Source organism: Aulonocara stuartgranti (assembly GCF_965226115.1).
Source record: "Aulonocara stuartgranti genome assembly, chromosome: 15".
In the NCBI taxonomy this organism is placed as follows: domain Eukaryota; kingdom Metazoa; phylum Chordata; class Actinopteri; order Cichliformes; family Cichlidae; genus Aulonocara; species Aulonocara stuartgranti.
Window position 1 is genome coordinate 39,770,543 of NC_138951.1, and position 8,046 is coordinate 39,778,588.

The following is an 8,046-nucleotide window of genomic DNA, read 5'->3' on the forward strand; positions in this document are numbered from 1 at the left end:
ACCCTCTGGTGTGTCTGCTAGATATGCATAGAAAATGTAATAGTGAAGAAAGAGTGCTGCTACCAGTTCACCTAACGTGGAGCTTCATGCTGAGACACATGAAAGGTTACAGTTTTTTGAAGCAAAGCTCCTGAACAGAAGAATTTGGTCTGATATTATGTTTAAAAGGTATATGTAGTCAAGGTCCTGGGCTCCCTATCAGCTCTACGATGCCTGAGTCATCTAAGTGTTTGCCAAAACGGTTTCACGGTCAGCCGAAAAGCTCTCTGTTTGATTTCCTTCCACACTTTTGAATTTGTGGCCATGGAAGCTTCAGTTGTTCAGACTATTTGACACTTGTTTCATCTATAAACCTAAAAGCTGTCTCTTTATTAAATGTATATAAGGCTAGAAACCATCTAGTCTTCAGACAAAGAAACCCACTCAGAGAGCCAGCCTTGTTCTTCACTGGAGACAGTCCTTCCAGGAAAGTTCAGATGTTTCACTAACGGTTTTGTTTGATCAAATATTTATGTAGTTATGGAAGGCACTGAAAAATTATTTCCTGCTCATCATGTCACAATCAAAAGAGATAATGTCTGGTTAAAATAAATCTGTATGGAGCCACAAAACATATTATTACTCATAATTAAGCCCATCGAGTAAAGGTTAGCCTAACAATAGTACTACTAATACATTTAAGCAGTGAAAATCTTTTACCACATGTAGCCCACCCTAAGTAGTGCAAAAATTGCATTTTTTCGTAGTTATGAAACAATAGAACTCCATAGAGATGATCATTCAAAGCGGCTATAAAATACATTTCCCTGAAATATTGACCTATTTTTATTTAATTACTACCAAACCCCCAAAACACAACAATGAGACGCGAATAGGAACTGTGAAGGTTCTCAGCCATCCAGGTCATCGTAGTCTAAGGAGGACTCACTTAATGCAATGCTTAATAAAAAATGAACAATCATGTTGACAGTCATTTTTTAACAAAGCCACAGGGAGCCACATTAGGATAAAAGGCAGATGTGGCTCCAGGGCCAGAGGTTTGAGGCGCCTTGTTCTAGAGGGAAAACTGTGCGCTTTACAATTTAGCTTGGAGGACTCATGGAAATCTGGGCATCAAAGGTCACAGTGCCTGCTACCCTCGTCAGGTAGCACATGCAAGTTAAATAAAGTTGTCTGTTCAGTGCCTGTTAAACAACAAGAGAGTATTTACAGCCACTTGATTCTGGAAGACATAACTCTTAGCTCAGCAGTGGTATCTGATACTGCTGACTGTCAGTAGTGGCTGGTTGTGGATTTTTTGGCAGCCCAGATGCCTCATTAGGAGGAGCCAGACTGACCTGATTTAATTTGATCTAATGGGAGCAGTGCTGTGCATAGACACACTGAGACATAGTGAGAAAGGACATTTTATCCATAGGGTTGGGGTTTGGGGCTCATTTTTGCCATAGGGTCACATGACAGTAGATAGAGACAAAACTGGAGAGATTACAAGGACATCTGAACCATCCAAAGGGGCAGTCAAGGGACACTTAGTCTGGATCAAGGGCTGTACAGAGAGGTATTTAATTGACCAAAGGAGGAAAATGGAGCATAAGAGTGCATCATTGAGCCACACCATATATTCTGTTGTACACATCAGCCATAATATTAAAATCAGTATTGACAAGAATGCGTATAAAGCAGATCTTCGCTATAATGCAACGTTCTACTCCTCGCTGGCAAGGGTCTCGGTGTGCCCACACTGCAAAAATGGATTAGGAACTGCTCAAGAAACACGGCAAAGAACTCGAGCCAATCACCTGGCCGCCAAACTCCTCTAACTCCTGATCGTAGCATCAGAGAGATAAACGAGAACAAGGAGCCAACATCCGAGTGCCAGACACCACACGACACCCCAGAGGTTCTGCAGCCATGCCTCCATAGTTCAGAACAGTGTTGGCAGTGTGATGTGAACCCGTACGACTATTTTGGAACCTCATACAAATACTGTGCACTATGTCAGCCTAGTTTTTTTTTTAAATTATTGGTGACATTATTATAATCAAATGTGGGTCGCCATTATAAATATAGGGCGATAAATTGTTTTGATTGGTAACACCTAACAGATGGCGTTAGACTGGTCCAATGTGGCCCAAGAAAAGAGAAATTCATTACTATGATGAAATGGAAGAAATTTGTCTGTCGTGGAAACTGCAAACTTGACAAGTTATGAAAATTTATAAAATTACTCACTGGGTTAGAAGAACTGGTCCTGATAAGCTTGAGGAGTTGATGGATAAAAGCAGAGTGTTTGGAAATAGATGGAGATGTGGAGAAAGGGACAAATACAGAGAATAGGACAGGAAAAGTGTGTCACTTACAGACAGTTAAGAAGGCCGACCGACCATCTGAGAAAAAAAGAGATCTTCAATGCGCTCTGTGACAAAGATACCAAGTAAAATGAATGTTGAACTTAGAAAATCAACAAGTGAATACTTTGAAAGAAAACACTGTGGTGTGAGGTGAACCAGGCTGAACTCAAGTCTTCAAAAAGTATTCATCCAATACATAATTACAAGTAATTAATCAGGTTGTACCGACAGAAAAAAATGATTATTTTCATGCATTAAATAAATGTGAGTTAAAAACATGTCTAAATGAAACTTACTATGAATACAATGTGTTTGTTGTTTACCTGTTTTATGCATGCTTAAATGAATTCAGGAGCATCGGCCACAGATCCTGTCTATGGCGTGCAGTTTAAAGCCTTCAGTTAGCAGTAAAGCTGATAATTACATTATTGTTGGTTTGTAGCATGTAAGTATTTTGGCTGGTGATTAAAAGTGTTACGTCCAAAAGGGTTCTTGGATGACCACATCTTTTGGTGTGTAAAATATTTTTATGATTGCACTTTAAAATTTTGCTTTAATTTATTCTAATCTCACCCACATTTCCTTATAAAACAGTGGGCTTACTTCTGCATTAGTCAAAATTACAGCTTTTGATTTATATGATAAATGTAATTTCCTTTAGTTTCTTCATTTAAGGGATTTCTTTCGTGTCCTTGTGTACTTCGGTATTAGACTTCAGTATAATTTTTGAGTTTGGGCCTTTCTTTGAAAATTATTTATGTTCCAGCTCCTGAATATGTGTTTTTTATAGTGCCTGTGAATTTGCTCTGTCAAAAGTGTCCCTGTGTTTGGTTACCTCCGATGTCCCCCGGTGATGTCTGTGTTTTGCTTCCATTCCTGTTCCCATATTCATCTTTCTGTCTGTCATGTCTCCATGTCTGTTTCAATAGTGTGTGTTTTACTTCTTGTTTTATTTGGATAGTCTCCTGTCCGGTGGTGTGATGTTTAGTTTTGCTTCCACTGTCTCATCAGTTATATGTTGCCCACCTGTGTTTCCCAGTTGTGTCCACATGTAAATCTACTGGGGGTGTCCAAATTCATAGGCTGCATCCTCCTGAGGGCCCGTTCTTTGCGGTCTACGTGGGCCGGGTCCTCAGAAGGTCGGGTAGGCCGGAAGTAAACGGCTGTGAAATTGGACGGTCTAGCCTTCTGATCTGCGTCATCTCTGTCTCGGTGGAGTTTAATAAACTCGGCCGTCTGTTCCTTGCTATCTAAAATATAACAGGACACTGGAGTAAATTCTCGACCGTCTCACACTTCTGTTTAATCAGTTTCCTGTTTGATGTTTATTCAGCTGTGTGAAAACCAAAGAGAAACCCACCCGGGGGATTAGTAAAGTTTTATTTTATCTAATCTAATAACTTTAATCTCAGCCAAACCGATTTACTCATGAACAAATAAAACACTGAAAAAAGCCCAACAATAACATTTTAGGTTGTCTAAGTGACTTATACATCACGTTTAACCTGAGTAGCGAAAGTCCGCGGTGATCTGAAAATGATGTGCCGGGAGTTGTGCCGTTCTCGGCGGCTCTAGTGACCCTTGACCTCCCGGCTAGCTATCGAGGTGGTGGGTAACAGATGTCTCCGAAAACGTCGGAGCACTTTTGCAAATATGTGGTGTCTTGATAAACTGAGCAGATATTGGATGTTTACACAGCTACGTTAAAAGTTTATTTTGTGACCCAGAAAGATTAATAAGAGTAATATTAAAACTTAGTAGCGTCCGCTATTGTTGGAAACTGGAATTGGCTGGGCCGCGCTATGAATTCTGGGATATGATGGGCCACGAAGGACACACTCGACCCATCCTTCAAATTCAGGGAAAAGCAGGACGCATTTGTCTACGAATTTGGACAGCTTTCGTCGCGTCGCTGTGATGTAATCGGTCTACAAATGCGTCCTCAGGAGGATGCAGCCCATGAATTTGGACACCCCCACTGTCTGTGTCTCCCTGTTCTGCATTGCAAATAGATGATTTGTTGTTTATTTCTGTATGTCCTGCGTTTCGGGTTGCCTCCCTGCCTGCCACACGCTCTTTTTCACATGACAGATTATGTCATGAGTATCAACAAGCGCATGAATATTGGCTAGAATAAAATATCCATATGTTTTATAGTATTTTTGTTGTTGTATTTGGACTGATTTGCGCACTAAATCACACCACCTTTGTTTGTGACTGTGTGGTCACAGTACACCCAGTTTCCCTGCAGAAGTTACACTGCAATCTCGCTGCATGCAAATGAAGTGAAAGTTTTTATTCCTAATTGCTTACTCTGTTTATGTTGATTATGTCCTCTTTCACTGAACTGATAACAGTTATCGCCTATTAGAAAAATAATAACGGTTGTGAGTTGTGGTGCGCTTTGGGGGAGCAAAGGAGAAAGACTGAATGCCAACTGTCTTGTGAATGCAAAGCAAGTGGCAGCTATAAACAACACGCAGCTATAAGTCTGGGGAGAGTTTATCGGCAGCTTATGTCGTGCATGGATGGTAATATGAAAACAGCATAATTTGAAAAAGGTTTGAGGCCGCAGCAGAGTGAACACAACAGCCTAATAGCTGACATTTATATGAAAAAGCCCAAAATGACACCCTTTCAAATTTAAAAGCTTTATATAACATCATATGAAGATTGCAACATTAACATAAGACATGCCATAATTTATTTTCCATAGAGCAAGTGAAATTCTGAGATTATTTTTCTTTTCTTTTTTCCGCTGTACTTAAAATTAAACACCATCATAAATATACATTTTAAGTGCAAATCTCTGAAGACTTGATAGGTGGCTGTTAACTTCATTGAAGATTTTAGTCATGAAATGAAAATGTCCTTCAATAGAGAGACTTTTTTTGGCTAAAGAGTAACTGTGGACTTGGTGGACTTGGTTATGATGCATTCATGATAAATGTCCCCAATTCAGTTCCCGCTGGGGACCCTTGCTGCGTGTTGTACTGCATCTGTTCTATGACCCATCTAATGAAGGCAGAAGGCCATAAATTTAACCATATAAGCTCCTCACATGATTTATGGAGAATAGCCTACTTCTTTGTAGTCTCTGGATTTACTCACTTTTTTCAAGTTACAGTACTGTGCAGGTCTTAAGTTGTCCCCCATTTCTTTATATTTTGCTTGAAAGGGAACCAGACTGTAATCTTTTAAAGTGCTCTTGAGCAATAGTTCTCCAGGCTTTCTAAAGGGCTTTCAAAGTCAAAGTGTTTCTTTATCTGCAGATAACAGATAACTAGCAAAAAAAAATGTAAATTGTATTTTAAGGCACTTTATTACCAGCAAACATGCCCCTGCCCCCCAATAAAACAAAATACATAATTTGTTTTAATTGTTTTATTTTTTTAATGGGCGTAAAATATATTCTTGCACCGATGTGATGATTTCCAAAGAGATATCGGCTGGAAACTCTCCTAAAAGTCTTTGAAACCTGGACAAGCTGGGGACAAAGGAAGAAGGGACAAAAGAAAGCTAGCCTAGCACATGAGCAGTATCTGAAAGTCACATCCTTAGGAATCAAGAAAGCATCCAGAGAAGTTCTGATGTAGAACCTGAGAGATACATCTAGCTGATCCATGTGCTGTCTGTTGAAGCCTTGTCAGAAATGGTCTTAGTGCAAGAGTAGTTGCCAAGAAGCCATCTTTAAGGAAGCAATGCCAGAGTGAAAAGGCTGAGCTATGCCGAATTACACAAGGAGGTGGACTGAAAATGAGCAGCATGTGATGAATCCACATCTGGAATTTTTGCTTCACATCATCATCAGCATGTACAGAGGAGGTCAGGAGAGCGATGAAATAGTGAGTGCCTACACCTGTAAACTACGGTGGAGGCTCTGTGTTTTTCTATCTAGGAATGTTTTTACTGCATTGGCAGCATGCTTTAGATTTTTGTCATGCTGTTGCCAATCAGATGCTTTCCAAATGCCGTTGCATGGTGCTTTAATTTTTCTTGCTACATATACATCAGCACCGCTGGCTGAAATGGAGCCCCAAACCATGACAGAGTAGAACAGTGGATTGGCCTCCCCAGAGCCCGGACCTCAATGTTATTGAAGCACTTTGAGATCATCTTGACAGAACTAAGCAAAACACAGCCAATATCCAAAGAAGCTCTGAATGTCCGTCAAGAAGCCTGGATAACTGAAGAAATGTGCCTAAGAGACTTCAGGCTGTGTTAAAAAATAAAGGTGGGCATACAAAGTATTGACGTGCAGCTTTGTGCGAACTCTGTTTCGTCTTGTATACCATGTTTCCAAGTGTATTTCCATGCTTCAGTGAATCGCTGCACCTAGATCTCATCTTTCAAAGAAATTCTCTAGAGTTTTGCATATTACTTTATTTCTGACAACATAAAAATAAAACTCACAGAAATATATTTAATATTCAATATATTTAACTTGAATAGAAAACCTGCATTAAATCTAATTCTTTGCCAAATGCCATCATAAATATATTTGCTAGTGTGTTACTAACAGTTTTCTTGAACTCCAGAGTCTGGACAATGCTGTTTTATAGTAGATTTGCAGCAATAGTAATATATGTGTGTATACATCTGTAATTAGCTGATGCCATGATTGCTGTTAAACGGGGGCTTAACTATTGTAAATCTCCTTTAAAATGGCACTGTCCACACTGTGGAGTTCAATAAAATTGTGCCTTTAATTGAGAGTGCAGCTTTTGCAAACAAGCTTCTATGATTGTGCAAAAGCTTGATAATGCCAGGCTTTTAGTGAAGTATTAGAAAGGCTGGCAGGTGGAACTGTGATGAAGTGACGATTAATCCATAGGCTTTGATAGATGAGACGCAATAATAAGTTGTGATAGCACTTGTGGTTTGTAAGCATCTGAAATTCAGATGACAGAAAAGCCTTTTAATTGGGAGGAAGCAGAGCAAATATAGCAAGCTGTGCAGATGGACATTTACCCGTGATTTCAAGAACATTTTATTTAAACATTTTTTAGATCAAAAGTTTTTCAAAATAAAAAGAAACTTATAAACAAATCAACCAATGGGAGTATTTTTTAATGCATGTGTTTAAGTGTCTCAAGTTTGATTTGTTGCACATTTAAAGATTTCAGCCCTTTTGATTCAAGAGCACCACAACTATGTTTTTGGTCGTAACTGGTCATAGTTAATGGTACTGAGTGGCGTATGGTATCCTGGAGTGCTGTGATGTTGAATGCCCATATCTTGATTTTGCTCAGGCACACGCCTGTTTCAAGCACTACGTGTCTTGTAATTATCTGACGAAGGGAAATAAACATAAATCAAAATTATTTTCAATACAATACATTTGATTGTCTTGACAAAAACTGCAATTACTATCAGCTGTTTCTTTCCCAGGGTAGTTGCTTTCTCACTGTTTGCTGCAGCCCAGTCACTGCACTCTGAAGGAGTCAGGAAACAAGAGCAAATCAGTACCTCGGCTGATGACTCTCACCGGGAGAGGACATCATGGCCTGATGAAAGCTACTTCCTGGAAGAACCATTCATTACTGGGTCATCATGAAAGATTGCACCCTTCAATACTTCCACAACATTATCTAAAAAAAATCAGAACCTGCCTGCTTTCTATTTTTTGTTGCTTCTTTTGTGCCCATTCTGCCACAAATTTGACAATTTGCAGATTTAAAAGAGATGAGGCAAC